We start from the raw sequence: 15,466 nt of genomic DNA, 5'->3' as shown, positions 1-15,466 counted from the left end.
CTACCCTCGGCAGTTGGCCTACAGGCACACGTCAGAGCTCCCAATGCCGAATCTGAACCCTCTCCTCGGCCTACCTGACCTGGGGGGGGGGCATAATTTGTTATCTTCAACAGGGCCCCTCTGAGGTCTGTGCCCTAGGTGGTTGCCTAGTTGGCCTAAAGGTAGTGCCGGCTATGTACCAAAGAGCACACTGAATCTTGTCAGAGGAAGAAGCTTCCTTTACACCTGATGTGATTGCACAGGGAGATGGCTGCAGAGACATTTCTATGATAGCCCTGAAAACCTATCAAAGGCTGAGTCTAAAACTATCTATTGTCCTAAGGAGGAATGCACCTCCTGGTCTCTCCTCTTCTTGTACACGTTCCAATGTGGTTTTGAGTCTTGACTATTGTTATCCTTTGTGAATCGACAGCAGCCTTGCTCTCTACGTTTAGACGGTGTCTAAGCAAGACACAGGGCTGCCCTGAAGGATTCAACCGTCAGGTCCTAATGCCGACGGCTCCGTACAGGTATTAAGCAGACTGTTAAAGGAGCACAGGGAGAGCAGCGGCGGCCCCGGTCCGGGCTGAGGGTAGGCGGCGGCGGCCCCAATCCGGGCAGGAGCAAGAGGGAGGCGGCGGCCCCGGCCTCGGTCGAGTGAGGCAGACGGAGGCCCCGATCCGGGCAGAGAGTGGGAGGCGGCGGCCCCAGTCCGGGCACAGGGAGAGCAGCGGCGGCCCCGGCCCCGGTCCGGGCAGTATGGACCGACCTAAGAGGGGAGGCAGACCCCTCCAGCCCGGGTAAGAAACCTGCATAGGAGAAGGCCACTCCGATATAAAACCTACGACCCAAGGACCTCGCTGCCATGTCCCAGCTTGCTTGGCCACGGCACACGAACCATGGGTGTAAAGGGTGGGGCCAGTACTGCGCGCACTGCACTCCACCTAAAAGCTCCTTTGCGCAGGCCCGAGGACATGTCCACGTCCTCCCCCTCCACGTCCTCCCCCTCCACGTCCTCCCCCTCCACGTCCTCCCCCTCCACGTCCTCCCCCTCCACGTCCTCCCCCTCAAAAGATGCTCACAAACTCAAGCTAGCATGCTGGAACATCAGAACCATGCTAGACAAGGCTGACAGCCACCGACCTGAACGTCGGTCTGCCCTCATTGCACATGAACTCCTCAGACTTGACATCGACATAGCCGCTCTCAGTGAAGTCCGCCTGGCAGATGTAGGCAGCCTCCAAGAACGCGGCGCGGGCTACACACTCTACTGGTCTGGCAAGCCTTCGGATGAACGACGCCTATCTGGTGTAGGCTTCATGGTCAAGAACTTCATTGCCTCCAAACTCGAAAACCTTCCGACAGGCCACTCGGACCGAATCATGTCCATGCGACTCCCCCTTCAAAACAAGCGTTGCATCACCCTCATCAGTGTCTATGCTCCAACCCTCCAGGCGGAACCAGCAGAAAAGGACAAGTTCTACTCTGATCTGCGCAAACTCATTCAACGCACCCCTACGGCCGACAAGGTTGTCATCCTTGGCGACTTCAACGCTCGCGTCGGTAAAGACTCAGAAACCTGGCCAGGAATCGTGGGCAAGCATGGCGTCGGCAAGTGCAACGACAATGGGCGCCTCCTGTTGGAGCTCTGTCATTACAAACACCCTTTTTCAGCAGAGGGACAGCCTTAAGACTACCTGGATGCATCCCCGATCCAAACACTGGCACCTCCTGGACTACATCCTGGTGCGAGAAAGTGACAAACGAGATGTGCTCCACACCAGGGTCATGCCCAGTGCAGAATGCCACACTGACCACCGGCTGGTTCGCTGCAAGCTCAACCTTCACTTCAAGCCAAAGCCCAGGAACAGTAAAGCCCCAAGAAAGAGGTTCAATGTTGGAAACCTGCAGTCAGACAAAGCGAGAGGAAACTTCCAGGCAAACCTCAAAGCAAAGCTCGACGATGCAATCCGCCTCACGGACCCGTCCCCTGAAACCCTCTGGGATCAGTTGAAGACTACCATACTGCAATCCACTGAAGACGTACTGGGCTCCTCCTCCAGGAAAAACAAGGACTGGTTCGACGAAAACAGCCAAGAAATCCAGGAGCTGCTGGCAAAGAAGCGAGCTGCCCACCAGGCTTACCTTACAAAGCCGTCCTGTCCAGAGAAGAAACAGGCCTTCCGTCGCGCATGCAGCCATCTTCAGCGCAAACTCCGGGAGCTCCAAAATGAGTGGTGGACTAGCCTCGCCAAGCAAACCCAGCTCAGCGCGGACATTGGTGACTTCAGGGGTTTCTACGAGGCTCTAAAGGCTGTGTACGGCCCCTCACCCCAAGTCCAAAGCCCGCTGCGCAGCTCAGACGGCAAAGTCCTCCTCAGCGACAAGATCTCCATCCTCAACCGATGGTCAGAACACTTCCAATCTCTTTTCAGTGCCAACCGCTCAGTCTAAGATTCCGCCCTGCTCCAGCTCCCTCAACAGCCCCTAAGGCTAGAGCTGGATGAGGTCCTCACCCAGGATGAGACATATAAGGCAATCGAACAACTGAAAAGTGGCAAAGCAGCAGGTATGGATGGAATCCCCCCAGAGGTCTGGAAGGCTGGCGGCAAAACTCTGCATGTCAAACTGCATGAGTTTTTCAAGCTTTGTTGGGACCAAGGAAAACTGCCTCAGGACCTTCGTGATGCCACCATCATCACCCTGTACAAAAACAAAGGTGAGAAATCAGACTGCTCAAACTACAGGGGAATCACGCTGCTCTCCATTGCAGGCAAAATCTTCGCTAGGATTCTCCTAAATAGAATAATACCTAGTGTCACCGAGAATATTCTCCCAGAATCACAGTGCGGCTTTCGCGCAAACAGAGGAACTACTGACATGGTCTTTGCCCTCAGACAGCTCCAAGAAAAGTGCAGAGAACAAAACAAAGGACTCTACATCACCTTTGTTGACCTCACCAAAGCCTTCAACACCGTGAGCAGGAAAGGGCTTTGGCAAATACTAGAGCGCATCGGATGCCCCCCAAAGTTCCTCAACATGATTATCCAACTGCACGAAAACCAACAAGGTCGGGTCAGATACAGCAATGAGCTCTCTGAACCCTTCTCCATTAACAATGGCGTGAAGCAAGGCTGTGTTCTCGCACCAACCCTCTTTTCAATCTTCTTCAGCATGATGCTGAACCAAGCCTTGAAAGACCTCAACAATGAAGACGCTGTTTACATCCGGTACCGCATGGATGGCAGTCTCTTCAATCTGAGGCGCCTGCAAGCTCACACCAAGACACAAGAGAAACTTGTCCGTGAACTACTCTTTGCAGATGATGCCGCTTTAGTTGCCCATTCAGAGCCAGCTCTTCAGCGCTTGACGTCCTGTTTTGCGGAAACTGCCAGTGTTTGGCCTGGAAGTCAGCCTGAAGAAAACTGAGGTCCTCCATCAGCCAGCCCCCCCACATCTCCATCGGGCACACAAAACTCAAAACGGTCAACCAGTTTACCTATCTCGGCTGCACCATTTCATCAGATGCAAGGATCGACAACGAGATAGACAACAGACTCACCAAGGCAAATAGCGCCTTTGGAAGACTACACAAGAGTCTGGAAAAACAACCAACTGAAAAACCTCACAAAGATAAGCGTATACAGAGCCGTTATCATACCCACGCTCCTGTTCGGCTCCGATTCATGGGTCTTCTACCGGCATCACCTACGGCTCCTAGAACGCTTCCACCAGCGTTGTCTCCGCTCCATCCTCAACATTCAATGGAGTGCTTTCATCCCTAACGTCATAGTACTCGAGATGGCAGAGGTCGACAGCATCGAGTCCACGCTGCTGAAGATCCAGCTGCGCTGGGTGGGTCACGTCTCCAGAATGGAGGACCATCGCCTTCCCAAGATCGTGTTATATGGCGAGCTCTCCACTGGCCACCGTGACAGAGGTGCACCAAAGAAAAGGTACAAGGACTGCCTAAAGAAATCTCTTGGTGCCTGCCACATTGACCACTGTCAGTGGGCTGATCTCGACTCAAACCGTGCATCTTGGCGCCTCACAGTTCAGCGGGCAGCAACCTCCTTTGAAGAAGACCGCAGAGCCCACCTCACTGACAAAAGACAAAGGAGGAAAAACCCAACACCCAACCAACCAATTTTCCCTTGCAACCGCTGCAACCGTGTCTGCCTGTCCCGCATTGGACTTGTCAGCCACAAACGAGCCTGCAGCTGATGTGGACATTTACCCCCTCCATAAGTCTTCGTCCGCGAAGCCAAGCCAAAGAAAAAAGAAGCAAGGTCAGTGCAAACATGGTTCTGCCACAATTGCTTACTCATTTTAGTCAGCATGGGAGGTGCCGGGGGAAGTCGGATATATGGGGGCCCACATTTTTATCTTGAGATTTGTAGGCAAAAGAGCTGGGTGACGAAAATTAGAGCAAGATTCATCCCCTGGTATCTGTGGTCTCCCATGCTGTCACAGGGAGGATGTGCAGAGTTGAATCTTGATTAGCGGAGTTGTGTGGCAGCAGCTCCACTGGCCTTTTAATAGGTAGAGGATTAGGGTCCATAAAGCTTTCTATTGCTGAGTAACTTTAATGTAAAGGCAGGAGATGCAAATGTTGAGGGACTTGTGCTCCCAATGTCATAATCAGCCCAATCTCTGAGGTGAGATGCCAGCTTTCGAAGCTCCCTTCTGATTCCTCACAGCTGGACAATTTACATGAACAGGCTACATAGGAGGCTCTCTCCATCCCCATTGCACGTATCCCTTCATGACTTCCTGCCATCCCCAGAGGCCCAGCAAGGTTGGCTGGTCTGAAAGAACACAGTAGTTGAGCAAGCCATACTTTATCCTGCAGGACAGTGGTATAGCAATAAATCTCCCCTTGCATTTCCTTGCAATCTTCCTGTACTTTGACTGATTTTGTTTTAAAAAAAGGCACATGGTCATAAAGTTGATTAAACCTTCCCACCTCCCCTCAGAGATATACGAGGACAGTTCTTAACTTAAATCCCATTTGCACTCTTATATACAAGGCCAACTTGAATGAAAAACATAGAACATTACAGCACAAACCCTTCACCCCATAATGTTGTGCTGATCTATAAAAACGCAACAATCTAAAACCTTCCCTACTTCACACACATAACCCTCTGTTTTTCTTCCATCCATGTCCCTGTCTAAAAGTCCCTATTGTACCAGCCTCCACCACCACCCCTGGCAATGCATTCCAGACAACTACAAGGCTCAGTGTAAAAAAAAACTTACCCCTGACGTCTCCTCTAAACTTTCCTCCCCTCACCTTTAAGAGATCTCATTTGGTACTTGTTACTGTCACCCCCGGGAAAAAGGTGCTGGCTGTCCACCCTATCTGCGGCTTCCTTAATCTTGTAGACCCCTATTAAGTCACCTGTCATCCTTCTTTGCTCCAATGAGAAAAGCCCTCTGTTAACTTTGCCTCATAAGTCATGTTCTCCTATCAAGGAAACATCCTGGTAAATCTCCTCTGCACCCTCTCTGAACCTTCCACTTCCTTCCTGTAATGAGGTGACCAGAAATGAACACTAGTCTCCAAGTGTGCTCTAACCAGTTTTATAGAGCTGTAACATTACCTAACGGGCCTTGAACTTAATCTCCCAAACTAATGAAGGCCAGCATACCACAAGCTTTCTCTACTACCTTCAACCTCCACGTCAATAATGAACTAGACTGCCCAAATTGGGAATTTTCAGTGATTCATTCTCGACATGCCGATAATGTTAAATTGGAGGGCAAACATTAAACTACACATTTGAATACTCCAGCATGCTATTATGGATTGATGCCCTGATAGAATTAAAAGATGTTCAGGTCATAAATGTAATGAGAACTTCCAGTTTTATCCTTCACTATTTTATTCAGAATTTCCTTCCACACTCTGGCACCATCTAAATCATACTAGAATTGAAGAAAGCAACTTTCAAACCCTTACAAAGGTTCCACAGAAAATTAAAGCATCCAGCTCAAGACATCAATAAACGGGCAAGTTATGAACCTTGACACATCCAATGAAATTCACTTCATGAAATCCTCGTTTAAATGTTTTTTGTGGGTGCACTTTTGCAGGCTGTGAGCTAGTCTTTGTTTAGAAGCTGGTGGTATTTTGAAGCTCGCGGGGTTTACATTTTTCCTCAAGGTAACGGGATTCCTCTTGTCAAATGCTGAGCAACCGCACCCGCCACAGATTCAACTAAAATAACTTGACAGGTAGCTATTCTGCAGAGTACCACTCTTTCCTTCAGTCTTCTTCACAGAAAGGACAAGGTGAACCCACCCTGGTAGGTTACAGCAAAGAAATGGATCTCATTTCCCGGCCCACTTCACTGCCGCTGCCAACCCATCATCTCCACGCTCTTCATGTTGGCAGGCAAACTCCACACCGTGTCCAAGACTCAACACTGAAAGAAAGCCACTTCCTGAACAACTGTTCAGCTACCTATTTATTTCCCCTGTGGTTTCTGGTTCGGGTTAATAAAACTAAAGTGTGTGCCCATGAGTTACAATGCCATCTGGAGCTCTTTGAGCTCTGTGTAAGGAAGCAGAAACTACCATTGTACAAAGCACCGACACAACTAAAATGCTTAAGCTCCACCTCCCACCAGTGACTATACTCAACCCACAAAGAAGGTAGTCAAGGCTTCACTAAGGCCTGGAACTGAAGCCATATTTTTCTCAACAGGCTTTTTATCAAACTACTGTTTCTTAATGCTGATTTTTCAACGTATCCAATGGTTGCTATAGCGATCATACAAGAGAGGCTTATAATGCAGTGAATACTTGCAATTTCCATGCCAGGCTAAATTTGGGCCTACAATGGATCTTCTCACACAGAGGTGCAGATTTTACTGCTTTGCTCGCAACTGAATTAGTTCCCCACCAAAACCCATTGCTGCTTGAGGCAATAGAAGCAGTTCTGAACGTATTTGTGTGGTGAAGCACCCTGCTGTCCTTCCATTAGATAAGACAGCAAGGATTGATGGCCCTGAAAGTTTTCCAGGCCTTCTCTGCAGCTGGGTGTTGTAATGCACTGGCATATGTGTATAACACTCTCCTCCCTTCCCTCCCAAGTCATTCGACACAATAGGATTCTCTGACAATAGGGTTCGCAACTTTTGTCAGACGTTCAAGCAAAAGGGTTGTTTGCAGGCAAGACATAAAATTATGCTCTGTGGAGGACTAAGAAGAGGCACACCTCCCTGGGGATCAGTACTTGAATACAAAGCTTGGGAAATAACCAAGAGAATGGGAGTTTCAGGACCTTGCAGGACCACCAGAATCTACAGGTACCTTGAGGCCAAACAGGAGTTCTTGTAAGAACAAGGAGAAGCTGAAGGTACTCAGCGAGTTAGTCAGCATCCATGGAGAGAAAATGGACAGCCACTGTTTCAGAGGGGCCAAGAAGTCTTCCTCTACTTGTCTCTCCACCTCTCCCATATTCTTCTGTCCAAGACCTTCTCACCTCTTGGCTTCTTCCCACTTAACATAGTCCACTTGGACCAGAAAAGCCTATACATAGGCTCCACATGGGAGAATGGCCAAATCTCAATGCCCATTGGAAAAGCTCATTGGATCCAGGCCAATTAGGCAAGTGAGATCAGAAACCGGTGTAGTGACAGGAAGCAGAGAGTAACAGTTGAGAACATATTTTGCAATTGGAATCGTGTGACCAGTGGTACATTGCAGGGACTAGTGCTGAAACCCTTGCTGTTCATTTTATGTATTAATAATCTGAATGTGTATAGGGAATAAAATTTTGCAGATGACGTGACCATCGATGGTGTTGTTGCTAGTTTAGTCATTGCATGATATTGATCATTTGACAAAGAGCAGAGGAATAGCTGATGGAATTTAATCCTGAGAAGTGTGGGGTCAAGTATCTCTAACAAGATTAGAGAAGACAGATTGCATTGTCAGTCCCTATGTTTTAAATGTTCTTGGATTTCTGAAGGCTGGAGAAAGGTCACATCTGACACCTCAGATCTGGAACAAAGCTGATGATCTACCAGGCAGTAGTGATCCCTGCCTTCCTTTGTGCTTCTGAGACCTGGACTACCTCCAGTAGGCATCTCCAAGCACTGGTCAAGAACCACCACAACATAGCAGTAATGTAGTGCCTTCCCAATAGTAAAGTGAAATTGGACAAATGTAAAATGGGCTGCTGATTCATTAATATCCTTTTCCTACTGTCACCCAAGGTAAATTTCATACTCTCTATTTCATTCCGATGAATAGCAAGGATGATCAGCTCAGTTCAGACCAACATTGACTTTACCTGACTTGGCAGCTGTCTGAGATGGTTCAGAAACTTTGGAACATATAACTGTACTTCACAGGAATAGGCCCTTCCACCTACATGTCCACACTGAACAACATGGCAAATTAAACCTCTTCCTCTGCACGTGATCAACATCGCTCTATTCTCTACATATTGAAAAGCCTTCCAAATGCTTCTTTTGTTTCTGCTTCTGCCACAATCTGTTCCAGGCATCTACCATTCCCTGCGTAAAACAACTTGGCCCTGCAATTCTCTATTGGGCAGCATGGTTAGCGCAACGCTGTTACAACGCCAGCCATTAGGACCGGGATTTGAATCTCACGCTATGCGTAAAGAGTTTGTATGTTTTCCCCGGGGGCTCCGGGTTCCTCCCACCCTTCAAAATATACCGGGGGGGGGGGGGGGTGTGTTCATAAATCGGGTATATTTGGGTGGCATGGGCCGAAAGGGCCTGTTACCATTTATAAAATTTAAACTTTTATCCCACTCTCACCTGCAATGCAAGTCCTCCAGTCTGTGACAATTTAACCTGTGAAACAGATTCTCTATGCTCACTCTATCTACACCTCTCATCATTTTATAAACTTCAGACATGCTGGCAGGTCTCCTCTTAGCCTGTCATTCCAGAGAAAACAACCCAAGTTTGCTCAATGACTTGGGGAAAAAGTGCTTTATTCTGCTCTTCTCCCTTGGGTTCAGATGCATCTTCACGTTACAGCAGGAGTTAAGAGCATTAGCTTTGGGGGTTGAAGTTTTTCTTTGCTTCTGCTGGTTTGTGCAGATACTTTCATCTGCTCTGTTCTACTGGTTTCCTCAAGATGAGGGCACATAGGAGACATGTTAGTGGATCACAACACAAGAGAATTGATTAGAAGACAGGAAAGGCTCATCAAGGTAGTTTGAATCATTACAGGTTAAGTACCCCTTATCCGAAGAACCAAAAACCAATTTTTTTTTAGCATCGACATGATGTCACAAGTGGAAAAAAATTCAGCACCTGACTTGGCCATGTGGGGCTCTGATGCTTTGTTGACACCTGTTTGATTACAATAAAAAAACTGAAATCTTTGCTTCTGGTCGGGCAGAGCTGTGTCTAAGCCTTCAGCATTGGCTACAGCCAGAGTCAGCGATGGTGACTCCATTCTCAACATTGGGTGCGGTGCTGTCTGCATTGAAGAAGTTGCCTCATGCTCCCGGGCAGGAGAGGGGTCCTCGGGCTCCAAGGCAGGTGCGGGGACCGTAGTCATGGACCAGCAGCAGTGGAGTGGAAGTGTTGGGAGCGTCAGCGGGGAGGTGGTCTTCTTTTGTAAGCAGAGATTTTTTTTGGTAAGTACTAAACATTATTTCATCTGAATTTTCCACTTGTGGTGTCATGTCAGTGCTCAAGAAGCCTGCCGATGTTTGTTGTTGCTCCCCAGATACAGGTATTCTGCTGAGCTTTTGTGCTCCTTAGATCCATTGTTCCAAAATCTGAAAAAATCCAAAAACCGAAAAACGTCTGCTCCCAAACATTTCAGATAAGGGGTACTTGAGAGAGAGAGAGATACATACACATAAAATATATGCACATATGTGTGTGTGTGTGCGCATGTGCGTATATATATATATATATATATATATAAGCCAGCAGCATTATTAAGACAAGGAGTGACACGAAAAGTTCTTGTCATCATTTGACGACTGTTCAAAACTCCTACTTATGTGGTCCCAACACTTTAACCATTGGCCTTTCCTCTCAGTCTTGTGCTGGGTTGGTGGCCTTTCATTGCATCATTCGCTGTCATTGTATCCGTGGACATGTGCTTTTTCTTGACGCGGTTGTTTTTCTAAGTCAGGCCACTGCAGTGAGGAGCCCTTTAGTTAAAACAGAGTGAGCTACAAACTGACCACTGAGCACTAACAGCCATTTGAACGAATCAGACCACACTCAGGGTGCCACAAGAGTAGCTCCATCACTCAATGTCAGCCTGTGGTCCTGTCCAAACAAGCTTTCCACAGGCAGGGTGGATAAACATCAAGGGAGGCTTGAAAAACATCAGGAGAGGCTGGAACTCTGCATGACAGCCTGCAGTAAATATGACATTTGGTGTGTTAAGAGATTACCATATGTTAAAGACCTGGAAAATGCATTGAAATTTATTTGATCTTTGACCCAATGACACCATGACCTTATCAGACAGGTAAAAAAAGGTACTTTGCAGACAGCAGAGACTTTAGGAATGCTAACTGGTGGAATTCACTTAAAGATTAGTATTTATGAGAAGGTGACACTGAAAGATGGGGAGGTCGTTTTTCTCTCTCACTAAGAACCCCTTCCGGCAATTCTCTTCCCTAATCACAGCCCCCAACTAATTTCAGAATGGTGCTCACATTTATCTCCTCACCTAACAGCGCAATCATATTTTATAAAAGGCAGTTGCCTACTCAGGGATGCAGTCTGAGTGAATTTGGACACTGTCGTTTCGATCCAATCCAATTCACAGCAGGGCAAATCAGTGGATCTTGCACGTTTTCCCTTTGTGTCTCTTCAACACCCTCTTCCCCTCACCTTCACATTCAGTTATCTTGTACAGAGATATCTGGTGTTCCAAGAAATCATCCATGACATTCTACTGTTAATGGAAGGATATATTCAAAATACTTTATTTATACTGAATATAGGTTTATCTTGCTGTGATTAATGTTGGACCTGGTCTGTAATGTAGTTGGAATGATTTGTCACCAATTATCATCTGGGCAGCTGACTCCAAATCCATTCCTGCTGTTGTCACCCCACCTCAACTGGGTCCCTTCAGTGTTAACAGCACAACTTACCTTTTGTGCAAAGAATGGCAGTTCACAAAGCTTTTTCTTTTCCCATGGAAACCCATGCTGGTGGTCCCATGAGCTATGGTGTAATAAAAATCTGGCCCACACCTCATTCTGCCTGAATTTGTAGCTGAAGGAAAAGACTGAATTGGAGCTGCCTGCCTTGCGATAAAGGGCAGGGAGAAAGTCATAATGAAGGTGACCAGAGACACCCAGGAGAAAGCAGATCCTGGAAAACGAAACATAATGGACTGTAGGAGCAACATAAGAGAGGGACAAAAACGAATGGTCAATGTTTAGGTTGAAACCTTTTGAGTCTTGATAAAAGGGCTTTGGCTCAAAACATCGACCATTCTTTTTCTCACACGGATGCTGCTCAAACCAGTTAGTTTCTCCAACAGACTGTGTTTGGCTGAAGGTGAACACAGAGACAGACAACAGACATAAGCTTCAGGAAAGGAAGATTACTGCAGTTTTACTTTTAAATACAACCTCCTATATTTGTCCAGGGATAGAACTTTCAGAAGATTGGAACTGGTTACCTGAGTGAAGAGGTGAGCACTTTGGCTTGGGAGTAAAAATTAAAACATTCCAAAATATTTTTTCTTCTTGAATGTGTAAATGAGCAGATAACAAAGGTATACTAATAAACTGAATTAACCACTGACCTAATCAGAAAATGTTACTCAAAATGAAACCGCAATATCTATTTCTTCCATGGCTGCCTCACTCACTCGTGAGTGAAGTGCAAGTCCTTCTTATTTGGTATTTTTTCTCCTCTTTCCTTACTTCAATAAAAAAATGTAATAAATCACTTGCAGGCCTTTGCTGGGACTGAACATCAGGACATCGGAGTTGGCCCTTGTCTGTTAATTCTCTCTGCTTACTGCTGGGGAAATGCCATGCCTTGAGGCAGTTCGGGAGACACAAGTACAGTTCCTCCAATTTAGATTTCAGACAAAAATTGACTGGTTACGCATCAGTAAATCAGAAATAGTATCCCCAAGCCAATTGGAAGTTTTACTTTCCAAAGTAGTAGTAGTGTTACATGAAATCTGAGCTGATCAGCTCGACACTAATCTGGAAAAAAAAAACAATCAAAATTTGGCATGGCCTATCCAAAGTACTCTGGATTGAGATTTGACGTCAGAACACATCCCTAATGAACAGGCATGGAGAGTTGCCTATGGTCCATGGATAAATATCAACTTGAGATCATTAGCTACAATAGTGGGGAAATAAGCAAGATGATTTGTTGTTTATTCTTGAAGTTCAGGAGGGCTCAGTTGAGAGATTACAACCCAAATCTGCTTCCACTGGCATTGAAGCTGTAGTTATATTTCCCCTTACAATGCTCACTTACACCAGATTTCCCAGTACTTAAAAAAGTTCCATGCCACCTTTATGGAGGATCCAAACGTTAATCTCTCTTTGGACTACCTTGACCTCCCACTTCCCCCAAAATCTTTCTCAGTTGAGCTCTGTAATTGGCCTGAGATCAGAGGAGAATCGCTGGGATGGATCGTTAGACAAAGTTGGAGAGGCGTACACTGGATATTTTGAAGCAACAGCTGCTAACAATCAAATTTCTTGCATCTTGGAACAAATATAGACTCAGCACCATTAACAAAGCAAACACCATATATGAAGCAGGCACAGTTTTCAGCAGGTTAAGCGACAGCGCAAAAGACATAGAAATTGAAATCCTAATTTCCGGACAGTTGAGTTGATGGCATGAATAATGAGTGCTACCGTGATCCACGGAAGGAAGCTAAGCAACAGTTGTTCCTCAGACCAACCAGCACACAGTTCAGGGCCATCTGCACTGTTCTCTTCAAGACCTTTGTGTGGGGTTGGGAGGAGTTTGTTGAGGCATTAAGGGAAGGAAGTATGCACACCTCTCAGACATTGATGGATTGAATAGAATCCAAACTAAATTCAACCACACAAACCTGTCTCTCAAGGTGATGGCTACCATTTTAAGAACATGACTGCCACATGAATGGAGGCTACATCTGGATGCAATAGTTTCAAATCCCTCTGGAAGTGAATTGTCAAAGTCATCCTGAAGGATTCAGCATTGACACGTCCCATCATGTGAACCTTACTCTTCATGAGTACATATTGTAGGATGTTTCCACTGAGCCATGGCAGGGACTGGTTATCTATCTCCACAATTGGTCCCTCCACCTCCCGTAACCCTGAACTTTTTGTTTGCCTGGAGGTACAAAACATTGCAGATGCTGGAATCTGAAGCAAAAGACAAACTTGCAAAGCAATCCAGTGGGTCAGAAAGCACGTGTGGAGGCCAAGGGACATTTCAGGATGACATCCTGCATCAAGACTGAGAGTGCAACAGCTGGTATAAAGAGGTGAGGCGAAGGGAGGTGGGGTAGAGGGTTAGGAAGTGATAGGTAGATTCAGTTGAGGAGGCATTGATGGAGCCAGTGGCAGGGAGTGGGGGTGCAGGTAGGGAGAAAGAATAGACAGTAACAGAGGCTGGAAGTTACAACAGTTCTCTTCGATAATATCTGCTCCTGCCTCGTTTCAAGATACTATCCCTTTCTTCAGCAGCTCCTTTCTCTTAGACAATGAAGATAATAAATGCTACCTCTACTCTTGTAAGTGTTTTAAAAAAAGTTATTTAGCATTATATACTGTACAGTGACCTCCATAATGTTTGGGACAAAGACACTTTTTTTTCATTTATTGCCCCTGTATTTCACAGTTTTAAATTTGTAATCAAACAATTCACATTCCAGATTTTATGTATACAATTTTGGTTTGACTTTGTAGAAATTACAGCACTTTTTATACATAGTCCCCAGGGCACCATAATATTTGAGAATAGCAATGGTATGTATATTAATGTAGTCATGATTTGTACTTTGTTCCAAACCCCTCGAAGTCTGTGATTCGTAGACATCACCAGGTGCAAAGTATCTTCTCTGGCGATGCTCTGCCAGGCCTCTATTGAAGCCATCTTCAGCTTCTGCTTGTTTCAGAGGTATGTCCTCTTAAGTTTTCTCTTCGGCTTATGGAAGGCATGCCCAATTGTATTTACATTGGGTGACTGACTTGGCCATTCAAGACTTTTCAAGTTTTTAAGCTTTGAAAAGCTCCTTTGTTGCTTTAGCAGAGAGTTTGGGATCATTGTCTTGCTGCAGGATGAAGCACCATCCAATGAGTGTGGAGGGATTTCTCAAACTCGAGAAGTTAAGGTGTTTCTATATACAGAATTCATTTTGCTACTGACATCAGCAGCTACATCATCAATGAAGATAAGTGTATCAGTACCTGTGGTAGCCACACATGCCCTGGCCATAACACCCGCCACCATCATGTTTCGCAGCTGAGGTGGTATGCTTTGGATCTTGGGCAGTTCCTTTATGGCTCCACACTTTGCTCTTCCTATCACTCGGATACAGATTAATCCTGGCCTCCTCTGTCCACAAGACCTTTTTCCAGAATACTTCTTGCCAAACTGTAACCTGGCCATCCTGTTTCTGAATCTAACTAGTAGTTTGCATCTTGCAGGGTAGCCTCTGTATTTTTGTTCATGAATTCTTCTGCAGACAGTAGTCATTGAGTTATCCACACCTGTCTCCTGAATAGTGTTTCTGATCTGTCGAACAGCAGTGGAGGTCTTCTATTGTTTGGAATCTTCCGGATTCCAGAATCATTTTGATTTTAGTCCCTTTAAGCAAATGCCTCACACTTAGCTCTTGTCCGTCGCCCACCTGATCCCTCCAGCTGTCTGTTGCCTCCCCTCCCCCAACCATCCTTCTGTTACCCCCCCCAACCCCCCCAGACTATTTTATGACCTCAGCCAGGCTGAGCATGGGGGAAGGGTTCGACACACTGAAAAGGAGGCTCTTGACCAGCATGTCAGTCAGAGGCAATGGGATGGCCCAGGAGCTCAGCCAAAAAGAAGGTCAGCGTCGGCTGCTTGAAGCCAGCAGCCAAGCAGGGCCGTACATGAAGTTCAGAGCTGCAGTAGAAGCGGGCTATCAGGGTGGTGATGTCGCATGCCAGCAGCTTTCAGGCACTTCACCAGCTCATTGGCTGGCCCTCAGGCACAACCCAGAAGCACCAGATCGCGGCAACGGCTCAAGGAAGGAGCAATGGCTGTCTTCATTACACATAATCCACCATGCAGTTGGAACTGTTCTGCCAGTGCCAAAGCGGTTCCAGGTTCGTGGGGGATTAAGGGTAAGGAAGATGGGAATTGTTCCCGCATTGAGCCAGCCACCGCCTGCTTCTCTCTCAACAGGTGCTCGGGGCCAAGGGTCACCTTCCCACTGAAGGTGAGGAAGGGGACGACGGGGACTGGGAGGGCCTCCCTCTGAAAATGGAGACTTTATTACAGGA

The 15,466-nt window shown here is 46.7% G+C and overlaps 1 protein-coding gene across 13 annotated transcripts in view; it reads right to left on the bottom strand.

Annotated features, from left to right (window-relative positions):
• The window catches only part of dgkza (diacylglycerol kinase, zeta a), a 517,457-nt gene that overhangs the window by 9,182 nt on the left and 492,809 nt on the right, over window positions 1-15,466 (bottom strand). The window lies entirely within an intron of this gene.

Source organism: Narcine bancroftii, chromosome 1 (genome assembly GCF_036971445.1).
Source record: "Narcine bancroftii isolate sNarBan1 chromosome 1, sNarBan1.hap1, whole genome shotgun sequence".
In the NCBI taxonomy this organism is placed as follows: Eukaryota; Metazoa; Chordata; class Chondrichthyes; order Torpediniformes; family Narcinidae; genus Narcine; species Narcine bancroftii.
Note: the sequence above shows the minus strand (reverse complement) of the source record. Positions and strands in the feature narration are given on the sequence as shown.